Source organism: Podarcis melisellensis (genome assembly GCF_964234715.1).
Source record: "Podarcis melisellensis genome assembly, chromosome: 11".
NCBI classification, from domain to species: Eukaryota; Metazoa; Chordata; class Lepidosauria; order Squamata; family Lacertidae; genus Podarcis; species Podarcis melisellensis.
In genome coordinates this window covers 50090958-50114973 of record NC_138543.1, presented here as the reverse complement: position 1 = coordinate 50114973, position 24016 = coordinate 50090958, and the positions used below count along the sequence as shown (strand labels likewise).

Here is a 24016-nt window from a genome sequence, read left to right as displayed (position 1 = left end):
CAGAACAGTTGGTCTTCTATCAACCTGGGATCCATAATACATCTCTCAACCTTGCCCTTGACCTATCAATCATTGGCTTAACCGGCAAACTGAACATCACATTTAAAATTGTTAAGTGAAATATATAAGTTGAGACTACTAAGTTGTATGTCAAGAATAACAAAACTCTGATATAACTGGTTGTGAAGTTCTGCTATATATTTTTGGTGTTAAAGTACAGCATACACAGCCATCCCTGCTTACAAGATTCCTCTTCAATCCTAGCATTTTCTGAAACTTTCTTTCAACCCAAGGTCCTCTTTCTTAACACATGCAACAGACTGCTGCAGTTACCAGTTACCCTGGGACTGCAGATCTAAAAGGAAGCGCACTCCATCAATAGTACTGGGAGACTGCAACCCAGACCTTCCAGAAAGACCATAGCAGAAATGGGAAGAGTAACCTGGCCTCATCCACCTGCCAGTGATAGTGCAGCTGCAAAAATCATTGCTTTCCTCTTCCCTCCAGGTTCCCCTTTCCCCTTTTGTGGCATATAGATCAGACTGTGAGCCTGTAGGAAAGGAATGCCTTATGTTTTAGGATCTGAACAGCGCTAAGAAAATGAAAGGTGCTTAGTTGCTTAGTAAATATTAAATCTTCACTGCCATTGTGCTAGAGCCACAACTCAGCAGCAATTCTCAGTTCCATGCAGAGATTTGAGTGCTTAGGGGTTCTGCTGTTGCCTGCAATAATCTGTAGATCGGAGTGACATCTCACATTAATTAATAGGGTATCTCTGACTTCTCCTATACCTATGCACAGGGAAACGTTCCCTCACAACTCCCTAAACCAAATTGTGTTGATGGGCAATAAAAGTGCAGTCACCACAAATGTAATGGATTAATGAGGTTCCACAGCCAGGGGGCATTCAACCTAAACAGGTCTTATTTAGTGGTAAAGATGTACCCATCAGACTCAGAACTCTTAATCTTCCCTGGAACTTCCAAAGGGATATCCCCTCTACAGTTTGAGAATGACTCCTTAAAGGACAATAACTAATTTTTATCCTTTGGAGGGTAGGACCCTTCAGATATCACTTTAGATAAAAAGCTACTGACTTAAACAACAGTGGTGTATCTCAAATGACTGAACAAGAAATGCACTTTGCACATGAACAGCATGGCAATATCACAAACAACTCTGATGGTAAAGTAAGCCTCAAGGGAGCCTAAGGAAAAAAGAAGGCTATTTCTGCATGGCTGGAATAAAGATAATTACTGGTTGGTCTTCTGTTTGTGACCATCAGAAATGTTACCTTAATTTGCCTTTAATGACCAATAATCTCTTTTAGTATATGGCTTTTAAAACTGTTATTATTCAGCTTGATCTATGGCTATAATGGAGCAGAACTGAACTGTGGGTGCAATTAAAATAAGTCCCTGTAAAAGTGGAGAACGTAGTACGTTGCTAATGTGCAAATGACTAAATAACTTAATTACGTGAAATGAAGTGCACTTATAAACACAGATGCTTAAGCTGAATCATGATAATGTTGTGTATATGAATATATTCTTTTAAAAATCTGTTTATTAACCAAAGGGGAGGCCAAGGAAATACAAATGCTCGTAAGTTATGAAAATAATGATGGGTTTTTCATTACTAGTTAACAGGAGGCTTAGAAAAATCCCATCACTGAACATCTTGGAGAAGAAATATCCTTTGTACTGCTACTCCTTCCATGAAAATCTCATTTTTTAAAGACTTCTTTAACATATGGAATAAGGAAAACACCTGAATGCTAAGCACATTTAATTTACAAATATGTCATCACTGATGTCAATGGCCAGGATCTACAGTGCTGCTTTAGGAGTTCCTAAGGAGCTAGGCATTCCCAGTGGGATTTTTCAAAACCCTTTTTTCTTTGAACCGCTGACCCCTGTGCCATAAAGCAAATTGCTTTTGAAATTCCATGGGGACACGTGTGTGTGTGTGTGTGTTTGGGGGCAGGGACTGCAATTTGAGAAATACAAGTCCTAAGCTCCTTTGGGCACATGAAACTAGCTGCATGGTACTTGGAATCCTAGCCAATTTCCAAACAATGTGTTTGGAATGAGAGGACACAGTTTGGACTTGTAGGGCTGGCCCAAACCGAACAAAAGACCCTTAAAAAGTTTTTATAGCGAGAGGGTGGGGAGGGGTATTACTCAGAAGGATGGTGGGAATGGGTGATTACCTGATAGGTGTGGGAAACCTGTTGACGGCTGTTAATGACTGCAATAGGTCTTACAGGAAAAAGCAAGGGGTGAGATGGCTAAAAATAGCTTTACCATGTATAATGAGATAAGAATCCAATGTCTCTATTCAGACCAGTCTCTCCATGGTTTTAAGTTTGGTAATGAGTTGCAATTCAGCAACTTCTCTTTCCAGTCTATTTCTGAAATTCTTTTGTAATAAGATATAATAAGACAGCTACTTTGAGATCTTATATAGAATGTCCTGGGAGACTGAAGTGTTCTCCTACTGGTTTCTCTGTCTTGTGATTCACCCTTCTGAGTAATACCTCTCCCCATCCTCTCACTATATATAAGTGTCTGGTGACTTCTGTTTCAGTGTATCTGAAGAAGTGTGCATGCACACAAAAGCTCATACCAATAACAAACTTAGTTGATCTCTAAGATGCTACTGGAATGAATTTTTAAATTTTGTTTCGACTACAGCAGACCAACACGGCTACCTACCTGTAACTAAAGTTATTTGAGACAACTTACATCACTCATTGTCTTCTATTATATCTATATATAATATATTCTATATATCTCACACTTGCCACGTTCTTTAGATCCCACAGAACTGTGAAAGTTCTTTAGAGAGGTCAGGGTGGAATAAACAGCCGCATCAGTTTACTACTGAAGTTAGCGGGGAAATTCCTACTAACTTCATTAAGAGGCAGATTAGAATCTGACACTGAAGGAAAAGAACATAAAGTGCACTTGATTCAAAAACAGACTGTGGCTTAACCGTGTCCCATTTGAGAGTGTCATGCTGAATATGAGAAGCTGCACAAATCACTTACAGAATTCCAAGTGTTCATTGATTCATCCATATTCATTCTTCCTCTCTCTGCCACTGTGCCCTCGCTGTAGGTGAATGTAGCATAAGCATGTGCATGATGAGGAAATGAATAAGACAAATTTCTGGATGTGATTTTGAAGGAGGCTTCAACCAAATGAGCAACACTGAAATGCACACTTCTGATTTTTACAATGGAAGATAAAATGGGTGATGTCCTCCAAGTGGCAGATTTGCAAATCTGCCACACACAAGAAGAAGAAGAAAGAGCACCAACTGATCTCTTCTTATCAGGAAGCAAGGATGCTCCGCCCTGCCTTGTCCACAGTGAAGATGCTCTGAGCAGTTCTCTGACTAGTGTCTTCCTCATGCTTGCATTTATATCTAGGCACTTAAAGAAGCTGTGAGTGTGAGCGGACTTCTTTTTCCACACTGCATATTTATGCATATTCTGGACTTTCATGAGTTACTTACAGTAAGTTTCTGCGGGATAGGAAGACCAGTCTCTAGCTCTCCTGACATACAAGTTAGATTATGTCCCTGGACATTTCTCTACAGGATAAAGTTCTCAGAAATAGGTAAGTTCTCCATGAATGAGGGTGAGAAGAAAAGCTGACTGGAGTGCACAGTTGTCTTTCACTGTTTACTGGCAAGTTTCACTAGTAATTCCAAGCTTGAAGTCACAAAGTACAGCAAGAAATGAACTATGTGGATGATTATATATATATATATACACACACACACACACACACACACACACACACACGGCCCTCTGTGATTTAGTATGGCTGAATTTATAATTGTAACTAATCAGTTAAAGTAGCAAAGTTAATCAACCTAAAGGGCTTTAATTGACTCACAGACATATGAAGCACAGATCAACTCTCTAACAATTACTTATTTGGAAAATAAGCCAGCACAGCACACCAAGAGGATAACATGCTTCATCCATTTTTTTATTATTATTATTTCTGTGGTGTGTCTTTTAAATTGTAAACCTAAGGGACAGGGGTGGGGTTTTTTTGATTATTATTGCTCAACTGAGAAAAGAACACTATAAATAAATACAGACTTAAAGGGCAGGACACAAGGACTGCTACACATGAGCATGGGTCAATCTGACTTTTGCTACCAGGCAAAGTTCAAGGTCTTAGTATCAGTATTGCCTTGCCCACTATGTGCCACAGTTGGATAACTCACACTCTTACAAGTACCGTGCAATGTCTACGCTGTACTTCTGAACAGTCAAACTTTCACTGTGGCAATGCCTGTGCTTTAGAACTCTCTGCCCACTAACATCAGGCAGGTACCCTGTTTCAGATGCCTGCTAAATTCTTATGCTTTGGCAAGACTATCAGGGCCAGGGAGGTGACTGATGCTTTTCTGCGAGAGGGGGTGGTCCCTGCCTGCTTGAAGGATGCAGTGGTAAAACCACTCCTCCAGAAACCCTCCTTCGATTCAGAAAATCTAAGTAATTAAATTGGCAATCAGTCAGTTACCAACCTCCCCTTCTTGGGAAAGGTTATTGAGCGAGTGGTTGGAAACCAGATCCAAGCGCTCTTGAACAATCATTGATCCAAATGAGCTAAAGCACTCTTGAGCTTATCGCATAAAGGTAAAGGTACCCCTGCCCGTATGGGCCAGTCGTGACCAACTCTAGGGTTGCGCGCTCATCTTGCTCAAGAGACCAGGAGCCGGCGCTGTCCGAAGACACTTCCGGGTCACGTGGCCAGCGTGACGAAGCTGCAGCTGGCGAGCCAGCACCAGCGCAGCACACGGAAACACCGTTTATCTTCCCGCTATAAAGCGGTACCTATTTATCTACTTGCACTTAGAGGTGCTTTCAAACTGCTAGGTGGGCAGGAGCTGGGACCGAACGACGGGAGCTCACCCCGCCGCGGGGATTCGAACCGCCAACCTTACTATCAGCAAGTCCTAGGCACTGAGGTTTTACCCACAGCGCCACCCGCGTCCCTTATCACATATGATTCCCAAATAATGAATGTTATTTATTAATTTATTGCACAATCCTAGCCAGTAAGCCCTACTGACTCCAATGAGGAAAGTGGGGTTAGGATTGCAGCCTAATTTATTACATTTATATCCCACTTTCTTCATCCAAGGAGTGGTGTACATGGTTCCAGTGTTCGAAACTCCCTTTATTCTAGGCAATTTTTGCAACAGGAAGTTTAATTACTGCGAGCAGTTTCTCAGCTCTGCACCTAAGATTTCAGATTAAAACTGTAGAGTGGAAGGAAAGGAGGACCTTTTTCTGCCTCCCCACTTCCAGCTACTCTCTGGAGAAGAGACCCTCTTAAAAACAGTGGGGGGTGGGCAGGGGAATGACTAGACTATGTGAAAAATGAACATAGTATTTTAGCTGCAGTTCATTCATTTTCAGCTCTGTATTCTTGTTATAAAAAAGCGTGCGGAGACATTCCGTTGTAGCGCCCATAACCTAGGTTTAAGGTGCCATTTACCTCCTAGCTTTCATATCTCAGTTTCTAACACTGCATGGTTCCTTCCCCCTCTATCTTCCCTTCATGACAACCCCATGATGTACATGAGGCTGAGAGAGAGAAAGACTGGCCCAAGAACATCCAGTGAGGTTCATGACCAGGTGTATGGGGAGGGAGAGATTTAAACCCTGGTCTTCCCAGTCCTAACTTGTTTAACCATTGTAAGTTTTCCCCAGGTAAAGATGTCTCATTTTCAGAAATGTCATCTGATATTTTTTGCACATTACATTACCCACCCAGCCTTCTGGTGCTTTGGTTGATTTCTAGTCTATTGACCTGAGGAGGATGTCAGGAAGAGGATGGCAGGAGTGAGGCCTTGACGCTAGACCACTGCTAGGCCTGCTCCTCCTATCCAAATCCCTCCTGTTTCTGCCACTCATGCTATAGGTTGGTCATCCATGAGATACAGCTTAATGAATTAGAGGCAGCCATCTGGTAAAGGGCTAACAGTAGAATCAGGCAACTGCCTCACAGTAACCACTTTTAGACTGTCTGCGTAACACCTCCAAACCTATGGGCTTGCAGGCTCCAGCTGTGTAGCCAAATAGGCATTACCATCCTAGGCCAGCGCTCAAACTACAAGGGGGAGAGGGAAGTGGAGTTTCAGCCCCAGCATCTTTTGTGACAGCCCCCTTAAGCTGCTGTTTTCCCCTAATGGACACACCAGAAATAAAGTGCTGCCCCATGCTTCACTGAGCAACTGCGTTATGATGGGATCAAGGTAAGAAAACACATGGTCTCCAATATGAGCAGCCATAGCTCAGTTGGTAGAGCATGAGACTCTTAATCTCAGGATTGTGGGTTTGAGCCCCACGTTGGGTGAAAGATTCCTGCATTGCAGGGGACGGGACTAGACAATCCTCATGGTCCCTTCCAATTCTTTGATTCGGTGATACAGGATGCTTAAAAACTGCCACCGTGCTTTAGGTGATCATGCAACTCCAACCATGTGAAAATTAAAACATATGGATTTGGGAATTTCCTCATCTCAGGTGGGGGCAGGCACCAGGACAAAGTTCCCTCCCCTTCACAGATGCGCCATAATCTCCAGATTCCCAGTTTTGCTATCTTTTTAAAGTAAGTTCCTAACACATATAGAACCTGAGATATAATGCAAAACGTGCAGGCACTATTCTCATTTGTGTTCTGAGAAACTAGCCTGCCCACATCTTTCTGTGTGTTTAGAAGTCAAAACAATAACTGATACTTTAGAGAAGCAGATCTAGGCAATTAGACAAAAAGAAGGCTAGAGCTGAACACCAATTATCTAGGCTATGGAGAAGGCATTTCTTGGTTTGTTTTTAGGCTTTTTCTGCTAGTTGTCCCTGGTGAAGAAGTGATTATTTCTCCATAGAAAACAATTCTGGCACTTCGATGTAGTAGCTATGATTGGGGATTAGCATCAAACCCAGTTTATAAACATTTCAAAAACTACTCTCCCATTACTAATGCTGGTAAATTCATTGTTATTATACCCACCCTGCAGAGGGTAGGGCTGTGTGGGTCATGCCAACCTTGCGAGGTAAAGCAAGTGTTCTTATACCCATTTTGCTGTGGGGAGAGCAGAGTTACAGTAATAATGCATGACAACCCTGACATGTCTCCACTGTTGTTAAATTGTTTTGCTTTGCTTCAGCAAAATACAGTTGAGGAGAGGAGACTGTGAAGTCTATTAAAGCATTAATGCAATTAATTAAGGGCTGCTGGTGGTAAGGAAGTAGGGAAGGAAGTGAGAGTTTCAGTGGTGAATGGAAAGACCTAGGCGTCTAGACTCTATAGAGTACACCTTTCAGGGAAGCCAAGTCTACCAGGCCTCAATACGGTTCAGTCACCAAATGCAGACTTTGCTGGGAGTCGGGAGACCAGCAACATCAAATACATTCAGCTCTTCCTCTTGGACAAGTAACTTTCTCTGTACAGTACTGTACTCACTTTGGCCAAAAGAAACACAGCCATAATCTACCTCCTCCTTATTTGACCTCAACTTCTCAGTTGTTATCTTAACTATACTAATCCTTTATATCCTTTATATAATAGTACAGCAAAATTATCAAAAACCATTATTGTTTTTGTTAATGTATTTGCAAAATGTTTTGAAACTCTTAATTTTTAAGAGCTGCATTTTAAGCTATATTTTAATTAACTGATTTTTTGTTGTTTTTCTATTACGTTTTATCGTAATTTACCCTATATTTGTTAGCCGCCCTGAACCCGGCCCTGGCCAGGTAGAGCAGGGTATGAATAAAAGTTGTTGTTGTTACAGTGGTACCTCGGGTTAAGAACTTAAGTCATCCTGGAGGTCCATTCTTAACCTGAAACTGTTCTTAACCTGAAGCACCACTTTAGCTAATGGGGCCTCCTGCTACTGCTGCCGCCGCACAATTTCTGTTCTCATCCTGAAGCAAAGTTCTTAAGCCGAGGTACTATTTCTGGGTTAGAGGAGTCTGTAACCTGAAGCATCTTTAACCTGAGGTACCACTGTATTATTATTATTACTATTAGATGTATCTGAAATGGTTCTGTTTTCTAACGCTAGTTACACAGGAATCTCTCTCTCTCTATTTGTATATATTCAATTACTTTACTTTGCCCACCCACCTAAAAAAAAAAAACATCCTCCAGATGTTCATCTCACCTGTCCTTAACTTATTGCAAATGATGCCTATTTCCTAAATAAAACATGGATTTATTATTTTCTTTATGTTTAAAGAAAATCTTTTGACGTTCTTGTGCAAACGTATTTTGATAATCATGAAATTGCAAGGATTTATACGGCGTTCCAAGGAGTATCTACGGTAGCGAAGGTACTAAAAGCTACAGCACAGCCAAATTTGTTCTGAACTGAGTGTTTACTTAATGGTAATTGGTAATTCCGCTAAGCTAACTTCCTAATTAGGTGTCAGGCGCATTTTCAAGATCTTGTACATTTCAATCATAGATGGGGATACAAAGGACAGCATCACTATCTCACATTGACCAAACTGCTTAATCAAATCTTGACACGAGCATGAACCTGAAGCACTGTCACCACTAAGCTGCCACTAGCGCCAATTAGCTGATCCAGTTTTAAGGACAGAGATAAAAGAAATAAACTGGAATATAAATGAGGACATTAGGAGAGAAAATAGACAATGCCTATTAGTTAATGAGCTGGATTGTAAATTTAATTCCTTGGTACGATGGTGTTTACAAAATATTTCATTTTGGAAACATAAATCTTCTTCTGTTAGTATTAAGAGGCAAATTTCCGAAGTAAGTAGATCTGCTCAAAGGAATAGAGCAGGGAGAACTAAGCAAAGAAAAGCATTTACTAATAAATTTGTGTATGCAGAAGTTACAATATTTCCCCTACTCAAAACTTTCAGGGACAAAATGCAGCCAAATAAAAACAACGTCAGCTTAAAGAATGGAAATGCATAGCAGTGCAAAATTAAAACTAATCAACAAGGACAGCAGAGTGGCTACTAAGTTTGGAATTCTTAATGTCAGCCTAATTTATTTTATTTTATTTTTGCTTATTCCAATTCAATGTGACTCTCAAAAAAATGAGTTGTGTCTTCCTTTCAGCTCAGTTAAAATCTATTAATCATATACCAAAGTCCTGCAATGCTCCTTTAAAACACACACACACATATAAGCATCAATACTGACATCAAATAACTGATAACCATAGCCAGAGTACAATGCACAATATTTAATGAGGCCAATATGAGATAAAATACTGATTCTATTAAAAATAGAAGCTTTTTATTATTATTACTGGTTTCAAAATGTAATGAACTCTACCCACATATCTCAATCCTAAATATGTTTACTTGAAAGTGACCATCATTTATTTTGTTGAAAGTGACCATCATATATTTTGATGGAACTTACACTCAAGTAATTGCATGCTTAGGGCCTCCATCACACATTACCCACTGTACAGATATTTGTAGTGTGGTTTCAATAAAATGTATACACTACTGAAATAGGTGTATGATTTCATCAATCCCATGTGTGACATGTAAAAAAAAAAGTTTTAAAAAACCAATCAGTCCACTGAATAGGCCTATAAAAGAAGAAAAGGTCATCTGTTTCAGCGACAGAGAGCAAAAGGGCAAATCTTGATCGCAAATATTACTTGCGGCTGGGAAAGAATTTTGAATATAACATTCACTGAAACGTCAGTAAAATTAAGCAATGGAGATTGAGGTCAGCTGTTTTATCTCTGTGTTAATCTGTACTGTGGCAAAGGGAAATAGGATGAGGCATCAACTATGTTTAGAGCAGCAAGGTAGATTTGATTTCTGCAAGGTGAAGTACAAAACATTTATTGCAACGAACTTGATAGGGTCTCTTGCTGATTAAGACACTTGTTTACCAGAGTTGCACAGAAGGTGTACACGTGCAACATACCAAGCAGAACTCGCCCCAAATATTTCTTTAAAAGATCCCTCTTAAAGCCAAGTATCTCCTGTTAGCTGTGTATTCAGCAAGCTTAATCTCTACCTTCTTTTCTTGTTTCGCTATGTCTCCATAGCTGCTGAAAGCAAGGTGCATTCTACTACATTTGCAACACCAACTCCATTTGTTTGTTTACATTTATAGCCCACCCATCACCATGCAGTCCCAGGGAAGGAGGCGTACAGCTTAACACGATTACACCATGTAACACCTTCTGCCTCCAAAGGCCTGTGACAAAAAGGTGCATCTTGGTCAGATGGTGAAATAGGTTCAGTTAGGTGGGCAAGTGCTCCTCAGAAGGAAAGACATTCTACAATCTGTGGGCCACCAGTGAAACAGCCTTCTCACACCATGCCCCAAGAATTTTACTGAGGGAAGCAGAGACCGCAGAAGAAACACAACACACACAGTATCTCAGACTTCTCCATGCTCTCCAGATGTTTGTCAACCACTCCCATCAGCTCCAGCCAGCGTAGGTTGGCAAAAGTTGCAGTTAATGAATGGGATAGCTAAAATACATTCAGTAATTGGAAAACTTCAGCAGGTTGGTTTTTCAAGTCTGTGAGCTTATTCTGTATTATATTTGCAAAACTGGGTTTTTTAAAACAGGAAAAATGATAAAGCTACAATACTGACAGGTAACACAATATTCCAGTTGCCCTAAAACTGCATAAACATTATACTTATAATCCTCTGCAAGTATACTCAGAAGTAAGTCGCACTGAATTCAGTGGGGTTTACTCTCCTGTGACTGCTACCTTAAGGCATCATTGACAGATGTCTAACCTTTCATTGAAAATATCCAAGGTGAATCCATAACCTCCCTTGAAAACTTACTCATTTTTAATTTTAAAAAAATCAGTTGCTATTCTTTTAATTAAGAAGCGTGGGATATATCTATATATAGATGGGATCTATATATGGTGCATTGACTTCTGCTGGGAGGTGAGGTAGGAAAAGAAAGGTGGCATAGGTCAGGATCAAAGCATATACTTTGCATTCAGGAGGTCCAAGGTTCATTCCCTGGCATCTCCACTTATAAAGTAAGAATGTGAAATCCTTCTGATGGGAACCCTGAAAAGCAGTCTCCAGCAGTCAGAAGTAGACCAACCTTCACCAATCGGGTACCCTCCAGATGTTTCAGATTACAGCTCCCATCGTCAACTTGCAGGGATGATGGGAGTTGTAGTCCAAAACATCTGGACTGCACCAGGTTAGAGAAGGATGGAGTAGAAAATGCAGGGTTAAATGACCAGTAGCCTAACTCAGGTTCAATCACAGTGAAGCTTGGGGTCTTACAATGTGAATTTATGAAAAAAGAGATAGGAAATAAATGAAAATCCATTGAAGAAAACCTTGCACTGCTGCTTTCCTCAGATTCTCCCTCAACACTGTTACATTTCCTTAAGTGATCTGTGATCGCAAAGATTCAGCTCCTAACGCACCTAGTATTGGTTGATTGATTAAGAATAGTTATAGGCTGCTCTTCGGCAATGCTCTCAGACTGGTTTATGTGCCACCCACCTACATCTACCATTGAGCTATTGGAATTTGGCCTCACTTCCACTTCCTCTCCATTGGACAGGAAGCAGAGGCTGGCTTTGAGCAGCTCACCTTCTCAGCCAACCATTTTCTAGAAGAGATCTAACCCATACCTTGAAAGTGTCTCTTGTTGCTCACTGTTGATTTCAGTAAGTGGTTACTGAGGGCAAGTGAGAAAACCAATCTGCATGAAAAACGGTCACTCAGACATTGAAGGGGGGGGGATACTTCTTTGTAAAAATCTTCAAAAATCAAAGCTCAAAATAAAATTACTTAATATGAAAAATAAATGTTGGTAAAAATCCAGAGCCAAAGATGCCTCATTTACCACATGAATTTAACTGCTAAAGTCATGGACCACTCTTAATTCAACACATTTAAATCAAATACATCAACTGATACACTGATTTCTGAGTATTGTCATTTGTGCAACATGCTTCCAAATTTTCTTGGCAATGCACCATTAAAGCTTGTTTCTTCTTTTAATGCAGAAAAGAACAACCATTTTCGTCAAAAGCTGCAGCCAGCATTTAAGCCATAGATGATTAAAAGAAAAATATACAGATGCACAAAGATAGATGATAGATGATAGATAGATAGATAGATAGATAGATAGATAGATAGATGATAGATAGATAGATGATAGATAGATAGATAGATAGATAGATAGATAGATAGATAGATAGATAGATAGATGATAGATAGATAGATGATAGATAGATAGATAGATAGATAGATAGATAGATAGATAGATAGATAGATGATAGATAGATAGATAGATGATAGATAGATAGATAGATAGATAGATAGATATAGATAGATAGATAGATAGATAGATAGATAGATAGATAGACGATAGACAGATAGATGATAGATAGATAGATGATATAGATAGATAGATAGATAGATAGATAGATAGATAGATGATAGATGTAGACCCAATTTAAACATTAGAAAGAAAAGTCATGACAACTGAAAGAGATCACGTAAGTTTGAACAGGCAAGAAAGAAACCAGTTTTTATATTCATTCCACTTGCATAGATGCATCATTAATCTGATTCCCCACCTGCCATTCTCATTCACTCAGACTTCACTAACACTTTGCCAACATAAGAAATTAACGAGCCAATATTTTTAAGTGATTTGGAAGTTTTTTCATAAAAAGATGTCACTGACTCAAGAGATTTATTTCTAGTCTGTGAATTCAAATATAAGACCAGGTTCAGAGGTCCCAATTTTTACCCCAGGCCTAGAAGTGGATGAACCCTGTGTGTCAAAGCAGCAGGAACAACAACAACTAGTATTGCTACTTAAGTATACATAGGTTGAAATCTTGACATGGGGACATAGAAGCCAGGACAGCATGAAGATTAGGTGATGGGTTTAATTTACTTGCATTTTTATACAGTATAGGAAAGCAGGAAGGAAAGGACGAATTCACTGTATTCGGCAAGAAAGGGTTGCTAACCCCACACAAAAACACAACTGGGGATATTGCAGATGCAGTTTAATGGGGGGGGGGGAATTCTACCAGGATGAAAGCAAATGCTTCGCCTCATTCAAAAACTCTGAGCTAAATTACAAACTTCTCAAAATAAAGACTAGCAATGGAGTTGGTGACAGATTCTGAAGTCTAGAAGCAACAGCAGGTGTTCCAACAATACAAGGATATAATTCAATCAGGCTTTTGGCTGATGTTGTAAAGTGCAAAATGACTCAAATTGTTTACGAACAGCACCAGAACCCCCAAGATTAAATTACAGCCTTGATATTTGATCAGGAGTCATGCATTGGGTTTTTTTTTTTAATAAAACAATTTTTAAAGTTATTTACGTTTTAGGTCAACTGAATTTAAAAGGTGTTGTGTGAAAAAGTATCTGGGCTACATGCTCTGCTAAGACAGCAGCTTCCAGTTTTACATATATATAGTTTAGAGACACATTGGTCACACAAGGGATGAAGGAGGAATTTGTTCAGTTTGCTTTTTGCAGCAGACTGACCCGGCACTCTCAAATTTCACTTGTGGACTAGCATGCAGCTCTCTGCGTTTCGCCATGCAGTTTCCGTGTGCAGACAGTGTCCACAGAAACAAGATATTTTACATCAAAGATGCATACTCAATGCACATTGTTCAGATTAATGCATTGAAACTTTTGTATTTTAAGTTTAAAGGGTATGGTTTATTATATAAGCAGTCCATGCAAAATGCATACAAATGGGTAAAGTACAAACTAGAATTTGTCTCCCTTAATTCAGAGTGCCTTCTTAAGTTTGGCAAACATGCAGATGGTAGAAATATGTGGCCACTATATGTTGGTCTTAAACAGGGTTAGAAGCTCAAGATATATAAGCTAGGCGCCAAATGGCTCCTTAAACCAGGGTTACAGTCGTCAAAACATAATGCCTAGTTGTCATTTGGCCAGACAGCTCTAAAGTTGCTTTTTTCAGTACCTCTTCAATCCTCCTTTCACACAGCTGAATAAATCAAAAAGCCACCATTTCCTGTTATGTGAATACTGGGAAACGATGGTTAATACCTTCAAAGCAAGCCAGGATATGAAGCTTAATATCCCAGCTTGTTTTGAAGACATTAACCATGGTTTCTTCTTGTTTCACATATAGCATGAAGATGTGGTAAAATGTTTAATCCAGGCTTGTTCGTGCACTCTCATGAGGAAGTGGGTGCATGGAAGTCCTTTGCACGCAGCTTCTGCATATCCTGTCTTATTAAGCCAGACTGTTTGACTGACTACTGAATGCGAACATTAACTTGTGCCTTACTCAAGACCACCCAACATTGCTGTTCAGGATTTGAACACAGACTTGGCCCAAGCACTCTGTTATACTATATCTTAAGAGCTACCTCTGAGCACTGTTTTTGTATGGAGACCAAACAGATGTTCATGGTAAACCGACAAACAAAACCTGACCATAACACTGTTCTTCCGACCTACAATTCCCAGGAAATACTACTCAGAGGCAGCAGTGAAGATAGGCTATATCCATCACAGACTTATTTGCAGGTCTGTTCTACACATACCAGTATTTTCACAACTCACTGTCCTCAGCACCCATTTAGTGAGAACCATCCACTGAAAAAGCCAATGGCATGGTGGGAACTATAGGAAGGAAGCCATTATCCCTTTTCTAAGGCAAACAATGCCTTCCCCAGAAGTTACACAAACCAAAGTGCACACAGTTTCAAGGGCTGCAAGCCAGTGAACACCCAACATAAACAATCGCAAGTTGTGACTGCACATATTTTTGTTTGGGCTCCATTTGTGCTCCTGCCTTTTCATGAAACAGAAACATACGTTTTGTACAACTCACACCCACACTCTTGTCATTTTGGGAGAAGAGTGAAGGTGCTGAAGTAAGCCTTTTTTAAAAAATGTTAAAAAAGTATTTTCTAGCTGGATCACAGTACAGGCTGTCTGATAGGTCAATCAATTGATATACATCACACACAAGTTTTTAAAGTTTTTGTTTGTTTTTAATTATTACAAAAAGTATAGATGCTGGTCTCCCGTACTGCCACTCAATTTCCTCAATTTTAGTCTTACAGAAGACTTGCTTACATCTGTACCATTGGTGTGACAATGGGCATCGCTATGACTAAGCTAAATAGAACATACCTTGGCTATACCTTCATGGAGTTGTCAGCATGGTGGGGTGTGATGCCTTACCACCACCCTCCAAGATGCGGTGTCACTGCCATTTATGGTGTAGGGATGGGGCAAGGCAACTGCAAGACTGACACCAACAAAGCCAATCTATGGGTGCACCCATGCAGCTCCAACCTTGCTGGCACTGTGCCCCATCCCTGTAACAACCAGGTGCACAGAAGCAACACCACTCGAGGGAAGGCAGAGAGGACACAGTTCCTGCCTTTGATAGAGCTACCCAGAAAGATTGTGCAGTTTAATCCAATATTATAGAAGATTAGGACGTTGCAGCTGCACAAACTGGGATTCCACAGCTCAAGTCAAGAGCAGCCAAATTATTCAAAATACAGAACTGTGGTGTAGTGGTTACAGTTTTAGACTAGGACCGGAGAGACCCAGATTTGAATCCCCACTTGGCCATGAAGCTCAGCAGATGATCCTGGGCCAGTCACTGGTTATTATAAAAGAAAAACGGGGAGGCGGAAGAACCATGTGCATCACTTTCAGCTCCTTGCAGAAAGAGCACTAAACAGAATTATAAATAAATGTTATACTGGAATTACATAATGAGTCAGAGGGCCACAGCTGATCTGCATATTTTACCTGCATGAATTATCATTTTCATTAACCTAGAAGATGCCTTCAGCGACTAGATATGCTGCACTAATTCTGCAGCATTCATCATTCTCAAACAGGTATCTTTCAAATATGAAAGTCACTTTGAAAAAGTTGACAGGTAAATTTTCTACCTGACTCACTGAGGGTAGAAGTGGAAAGAGTTCTGTTTGTTTTGTTTAGGTTGCTTTGCAAAGCAGCACAATTCTCTGCAAGATTTTGTTTTTTTAAGAAGCAACGTAAAGGAAAACAGAGGTGTTCTCTAGTGCTATCAGGCAATTAAAACTGTGCAACAAGGCCTCTCATACAAAGGAATGAACAGGATGGGAAATTATAAACAAGTTTGCTTATAATTCTCAAGCAGCTTTAAAAGCAAATGCTCCTATGCAAACCATGTAAACTAGCACAAATGTAAACCTTGCAGGCTTCAGAGACAGCAGCGAAAACTCTACAGATCCTAAAAGGAGTATTCTTTACCTTAGCAATATAGCACAAAACTCCTAACTTCAAAATGAATTGATACATTTTACAAATGTGTGTACCTGGTCATTAAGCTTTAAAAGAAATGGAAGTGTGGAGATTAATAAATTGTTGTTGTTGTTATTTCTTTAAGGTGCTTATAGAAACAGACCCTTAAATATAGTTTGTTTATTTTCTGCCCTATCCTAATCTCCCCTTCCTCTGCATATTATTGTAGAGACAATACTACCCAAATAAAAGGAAAGGCTTTCTTGCAGTGCGAAGAATAGTTGGAGGCAGGAAGACAAGTGGGGAGGCTTGTTGGCTTTTTTTTAATTAAAAAGGAAAGGAGGGGAGTACAGGAATACTGTTTGAGTAGCAGGACTTCTGTCCCCATTTATTTAGCCAAAGAATTCTTAGGCTGCCTTATAGGACCATGTCCTATCTAGGTGACACCAGGGAAATAATTTTATCAGCAGGCTTCCTAATATGCAGAGAAGCTGGTTATGAAATAAAAATAATGGCATAGTGTCACAGGGTCGTTGTAAGGATGAAGACAATAGAATTTTAAGGCTCTCTTCTAAAGCCTCAGAAACTGTAAATAATAATTATGAAAATTAATCATCCTGAGTTTTGTGCTGGCTATCAAATAAAAATCTACCTATCCAATGAGCCATAAATGGGTAACGTTCCAGATGTCTAAACTTTTTTTCATGAATCTGGAACCTTAAGCAATATATGACTCATTGGATTCCAAGGGATGGTACTTACTGACAATAGTTTCTGCAAAAGGCTTTGATAGCACCAACAGGTCCCACTTCCCAAGTGACATGATTGGCACTTTCTGTGTCCAATTGAGCATGGCTGCTTGGGTGGCTTCAAAAGCCAGGCAAATAGCAATGCAGGAATACAGCATCTACCCGTAACTGCAGCATATCTGTGACACACCCAGATGCCAGCTTTCAAACAGGAAGTGTGGTCTCTAGTCTTTTTTGCACCTAATCCCTGTAGACAGCAATGTTGACCAAGCCCTGACCTTTAGTAACCACAGCAGTAGTGACACATGCAAGGATGAAAACCATTTCTTCATTTTCCAGAGATATGTCAATTTTAAGAACCTCTGGTGTTTATTTTCCTGAGAACCAAGCGAGAGGATGTGCACCCAGCTAGGATGAGGGAGTCAATTATTTACTTATTTCATGGAAAAAAATGTTACTGGTCTTTAAAAGCCAAAATATTTTAAAAAAGAAAAAGAGAAATATGTACTCCTTAGTACAACAACCTGATTACTCAAGGTAAATTCACCTGATTAATTATTATTTCATACACAAGCCTGCAGTTAGGACTTAGTATTGATATATTTCATACTACGTAGCATAAAAGCTGAGCAACAGGAAAGGAAGACAATGAACATCTATATTAAGCAATTCTGAACATATTTATACTCTTTGAATAAATATGCAAAGTGTTTGCAAATTAATCTAATTGTTCCCTCTAAGGACCGCTTCATGCATGATGAATTCCCTACACGGAATATCATTGCTATGTAGAAAATTGCATGTACCCTTTATGTTTGCCATCAAATGTGATAAGCATATATGTACCTATTTTGCAGCATATGGAAGTGATAACTTCAACCCGGGCACAGGGTCCTAGGAGCCCTGAAATGCATGAGGTTTTTTATAAGCCACCTTCAATGAATCCCTCAAAGGACCATTCACTTTCAAAGTATCTAAACAGATATTCTATTAAATCAGAGCTTGCATGTCTTCGTAACTTTAATGCCTCCCCTTTATCTGATACACCTCTTGTTATGTCCACCACACTGACAAACATTTACTCAAGAACAGTTTGGTAAATGATCTTTAAAATGCAGACCATTGCAAACATACACACTGTTCCTGATTAAGCAATTGCAGATCTGTTATCTTGCCTTCTGGGAACGGATCTAAATAGCATCATAATATCAAACGCTGAAAACCACAGGCCTGAGGCCACCAGGACTGTGCTTCTTTGTAGGCTCTGTTAAGTCACAAACTTCCTGATATAAAATGTAGCTTACCATTAGGAGTAAATGTTTGATCTGAAATGCTTACAAAACGGCTATGTTTATAATAACAGATTAAAGATTAAGCTTAAAACAAAACTGTTTATGGAAGACTTTACTTCTCTGCAATTCTGTGCATTTAAAAGAGAATCAAGTAATTAAGAGCATAAACTTTCATTACTTCACTCTATTATATACAGTAGTTCATCTGTTATTTAATTGATTATCTCATTACAAGGGTAAAAGACAATTTGCTGATTTTGTCAAATGTTCCAAGGAGCTTCATTCCTGGCAGCCCTCAGATCACAAGAAATGAATCTGTGCACGTGCATAAATACATATTTTGAAATAAACAATATTAGACCAGTTCACAGAATACTGTCCTCCAAGCTCTCCTGTGAGTGGTGGAAGAGCAAGATTATGCTCATGCATGAACTTTCAGTGAATCAGATATACGTGGTGGGTAAAAAAGGCTCCATGTTTGGAGGGTGCACATACGTAAAATTGAACACATTTAAGCCTGAGTAGCACAATGAATGCCCTAGACAAAACCCAGAAATCAACCACAGGATCAACCAATTCCCATGTGTGCATCCTATTCAAAAGTTAGCTAGGCATGGCTATCTGCCACTCACATCAGAGGCAGGCAGGTGCACCAGTGGACGGGGGGGGGAGTGTGCTTTCGCTGCCATACCACATGTAAAAGAAAGATCACCCTCAGTGAGACCAGTGCTGTGAATTAGGATTTCGAAAAGAAACAAGTCAACGATGCAGAGGTGTAAGTGCTTCAGTCTGGACCTCCCTGAAGGCACGGAATGTTTGTTTTATACCAGACCGATTCAAAAGCCAGGGAAGAGCAAGCGGTGAGATATGGGGAAATTCAGCCCCATTCAGCAGAATGGGACTAAACAGAACTAAATGTAAGCAGTTTATTTCAACTGAATGGTAAGAATGAACTGCATGCCCATGAGCTTCTTCGTATGCATTACGTCTAAATGGTAACTCTGCACACCTACGACTTGAACAAACACTCTAATCCATCACCTTCCCTTTCCCCTTTGTGCATCTGGTAGAGATCGCCACAAGGGCTTGTGCCAAAATCGAGCACCTTTAACATGTCAGTGCCACAAGCCCTTCCTCACTTTTTAAAATAAAAGTAAAATAAAAATAAACATAGATTTGGTTTCAGAACAACTGCAGTGAGAGATACAAAATTTATCTATTTCCCCCCGAAAAGGGCCTGATGCATGCCACACTTTCCCATGAGTCATTATGAAGTGGTACCTGAAGAAATACTGCATTTTACTTATGTGCCTTTACCCCATGGTAAATTGATTTTCATAACAGATAGTTGTCTCCGTCATGCTGAAGGTAGCCTGCATTTCCTATTCATACTGTGAGCCCACTGCTTAATAGGCAGGACTACAGCTATTTGGCCATAAATTCAGCAACCAAAGGATAAAAACATAACATATGTAGAGGTCCAAAGCATAAAAATCACTCCAGCTTTGCATTCTCACTCAATGAAAAGGCTGGCCACTTTTGCTCGTTTCATACCCATATTTTATGCCACCAATTTTGCTCCTGCTGCCTTATTGCCTTCCAAGTTAGTTGCATCTTTGCCCACAACACTTAAAAGAAAAATGAAAAGGCTAAGTTTAAGACCATGCTTTCAAATTAGAACTGCAATCTTCAAATAATTCACCCCAGAGCAGGTCCCACTGTAGTCAACGTGACTATTTCAAAATAAGAGTTGGTTCAGGGGTCAGCAAGGTCTACCTCGCCTGGGACGGTTCACTCCAGCGGAAATCCCTCCATGGGCTGGATCGTGTGTGTGTGTGTGTGTGTGTGTGTGCGCTCGCGGCTGTGATTTCCGGCATCTGCATCTGCGCAGATGCGATTTCCGGCACCTGCATCTGTGCAGATGCAATTTCCGGCACTGCAGAAGCAAGTCTCTGTGCCACGCTGGTTTAGCGCAGCAGACGGGGACTCGCTGAGCAGGCGGCTTGGTTTGGGGGTGGCTCGTGGGCTGGTTAAATGACCTCCATGGGCCGCTTGTGGCCCATGGGTCTTAGGTTGCCGACCCCTGAGTTGGTCAGTGCTAAACAGCAATTTTGTATTGCAGAACTAGGATGTGTGTGAAGCACACTGAATACTCTAAAGTGCTACAAAAAAGCTAAGCATTACTATTAATTATTGTATTAAATGCAATAAATGTACCAAAGTCAACAGCACTATACTCCTTGATTTTATCATTCATGCTACAACCAATACCGTATTCCATTAAACATTTTGTAACTCATTACCAATTAAATCATCTCATAAAACAGGTCTTATCAGTGACCCCTGCTATCAGAAACCAAAAGCTCAGCTATGTTTTCTGCCATAAGAAAATGAGAAGGATTTGTATTGCCTCTCACAGAATCTCCAAGAGTTATTTTAACCAGGTTTGATTTTTAGCAGATCGAAAATATTTCAACTGGTTATTTTTTGGAAAGGCTAATGCAACAGGAAAATACTATTTTCTAGTTTTGTGCATATGACTGCTCACTGAAATATTTTGTAGCCTTGAAGAATGTTAGCATGTAGTACAATATCTCACCCAAGTACCACCCCTTGGGGCCTTCTCACACAATAGCTAATAACTGGTTGAATTGGGAGCATGACTAACCTTGTGAGATAAGGAAACATAGCTGAAAGGACTTGAGTATTCCTTCCCTTTTTAATCATAACTACAATGTAAGCAATGACAAACATAGTGGTACATTCTCTTGTGCATTTGCATGGCTAAATCCCTAATGATTTGCAAAAGACAAAACAAAGGGGAAACTATTCAAAAATATAAGTACCATCTGCCATCAAAGAGTGGCATCTTAAATGATTCATGGCACTTCAATTTATGTGGGTACTAAGTGCATTTTTGGTGCAACAATGCTACGCTGAAATGGTGGAACATCATGTGGCAAGATAACAAACATAGTCAAACATGCAAATGAAGTTCATCTCTATGTTCTGCCATGTGCTCTAAGCTTCCTTTCCTGAACTGTGTCTTCCATGCAACTGAAGCCATTCAGTTTTTAAGGTTGCAGTTGTATACAGTTACCTGGGAGTAAGCCCCATGGAACTCAATAGGGCTTACTTCTGAGTATACATGTATAGAATTTAACTATTAGTCACTTTCCTGTTCTTGTCAGAATGCCCTTAAAGCTATCACATGCATCTCTACATCAAAATGCAACTTTCAGTTTGTTGGGCAGTAAACCTTCTTGATCCCTGTATTCTTCTATTGTTCATTCTAAAACTGTCATTTTGCTTGTTTCTATTGTTTTCAAATGGACCAACTGAAAAGCCAAAGATTTAGGTCAAATGTTACCGTTAAAAAGCAGTGGAATTCTCTCCCCACAGAGGTTCACCCCACAGTCTATGAGCAAATGCCGAAGACACACCTCCTTGCCCCGACCTTTGACACCTGAAATGTGAATTTTCCAGGACCTTCTTTATTCATGTGAATGTAACTAATTTTAACTGTTTTTAATTTAACCATTTAATTTTGAATTGTTGTGACCCATCATAGGACCTGATGTTGAAGTGCAGATAACACATTTTTTTTTTTTATTATTATTATTATTATTATTATTATTATTATTACTCCATCTAAAGTTAATGAGAAACATATGCTTATATTGTATTTATATTGGGACTAGGGAGAAGTCTCTCTAAAGGTTAGAAGCAAGAATAAGGGTAGACAAGAAAAGGTGGGGGAAAGGTGAGGAATTTTAAACTTCTGTCTAACTTTATTACATTAGTAGCAACCTGCTCAGAGCATCCAAGACTGAGTGGCATAAAAATCAAAATAAATAAAATAAGTATTACAGCCAGTCAGTCTAAAGACAAACATTCAATCTCATTTAAGAACTCCTGCTATCATAATACCAAAATAACAGTATTTTATTTGAGAAGGCCACACCACCAATGTAATGTGCTTTTCCAGAGAAATATAAAAGAAATTAATTTATCTCATCGCACATAGATCTAGCCATCCAAACCGAGGCAGTCTGAAAACAACACTTCAAATGCTTTGAACTGAAAGGGTTCTAAAGTAAATTATATCCACTCTGTGATATGTTAAATCCATCAAGTCCTAACTGGACTAAATGGTCCTTAGTAATAACAACAGCAACAACCACAATAGATCCCTGCATATAAAAAGTGGTATCTGAGGAAGATATCTAGCCCAGAAATCTCATTTTCAGGGTGTGGGAGTGTGTGTGTATTCCTTGCTTTTGTAACATGTGAGACTATCACTTCAGTCTGCAGTGGTACAATCCACACACAGGATTAACACCCCTGCTGTTTCTGAGAACTTGACCCAAGATTTTTCACTTTAAAGCAGAAGATCTCAGATTCAAGGGCCCCCATGTATATCTGAAGCAAGATAAAACCAGAAGTTTCTGCAGGCGGAGCCCATTTCTACTGTATATCTTGGGGAAAACACTACAAAGGATAAGGAGCAGCTTGATGTTGAGCTAATAGTTAAGTGGGGCACACAGTGATCATCACTAAGAATACAAGTGGGATATGCCACCACCTGTGCTATTCTGACTGGAGTAGTTGGATGTCAGGAAGTAGCTTGACATTAAGGAAAGAGTGGCAGAAGAGCTCACCCCTTTCCTGGCAACTCCTGAGGCCTCCACCCCCATTGTTCAGCCCGGACACTGAGATCCAACGCCGAGGGCCTTTTGGCGGTTCCCTCATTGCGAGAAGTGAGGTTACAGGGAACCAGACAGAGGGCTTTCTCGGTAGTGGCACCTGCCCCGTGGAACGCCCTCCCATCAATTGTCAAGGAAATAAGCAACTATTCTATTTTTAAAAGACATCTGAAGGCAGCCCTGTTTAGGGAAGTTTTTAATATTTAATATTGTTTTTAACTCGATTGGGAGCCGCCCAGAGTGGCCGAGAAAACTCAGCCAGATGGGAGGGGTATAAATATTATTGTTATAACATTGTTATAATTATATAATAATAATAACAATAATTATAACATTGTTATAATTATTGTTATTATTATTATTATAACACCTAGCCCACACTTTGAAAACCTTGGCTTTATGGGAATGGCCAGTCTCATTACTGCCCTCATGCAACTCATCTACACAATAATCAACTGAGACAACTTTAACACATTCTTGAAAGTATTCTGTCAAAGCAACTACATGTAGAGGGTTAGAAATATCAAAAGGGGATGAAGAAGAAGGAGGAGGAGGAGGAGAAACAGAAACTGCTCAGTTGGAAATCTCAAATGCTGAATATGTAGCTAGGCCACGAGAATTTATTTTATACACATACATACATACATACACACAAAATTACTGGGAACAACAATTGATGGGAATGAAAACTAAGCATCCTCATGCAGGCAGACTTTAACTGTTGTGGAAGCTGACTCCAATTGTCCTGAAGTCACTGGTGAAGACAAATCAAACCCATAAGCTCCATATTACTGAGGCTGAGCCTGGGGAAGTTTCCTTAAACATTATTCACATCTTTTCCAGTTCTCCCTGTTGAGGTCATAAGGCCTCTGAACCATCATGGCTGGATTGTTTTAGTGCTCTCTGCTGAACACCTGCAAACATCAAACAAAAACTGCTGGTCCTTTACAGCGTTGACAAAAAGC

At 39.8% G+C, this 24016-nt stretch overlaps 1 protein-coding gene and 1 long non-coding RNA gene across 16 annotated transcripts in view; one reads left to right on the top strand and one right to left on the bottom strand.

The window, feature by feature from the left end:
* The window catches only part of TCF4 (transcription factor 4), a 335303-nt gene that overhangs the window by 299527 nt on the left and 11760 nt on the right, over positions 1–24016 (bottom strand). The gene's annotated exons all lie outside the window — the stretch shown is intronic.
* The window catches only part of LOC309380281, a 223266-nt gene continuing 215767 nt past the window's right edge, over positions 16518–24016 (top strand). Inside the window, exon 1 of the long non-coding RNA XR_014172801.1 lies at positions 16518–16529. This is a non-coding gene — a long non-coding RNA (uncharacterized lncRNA). The remainder of the gene's footprint in view (positions 16530–24016) is intronic.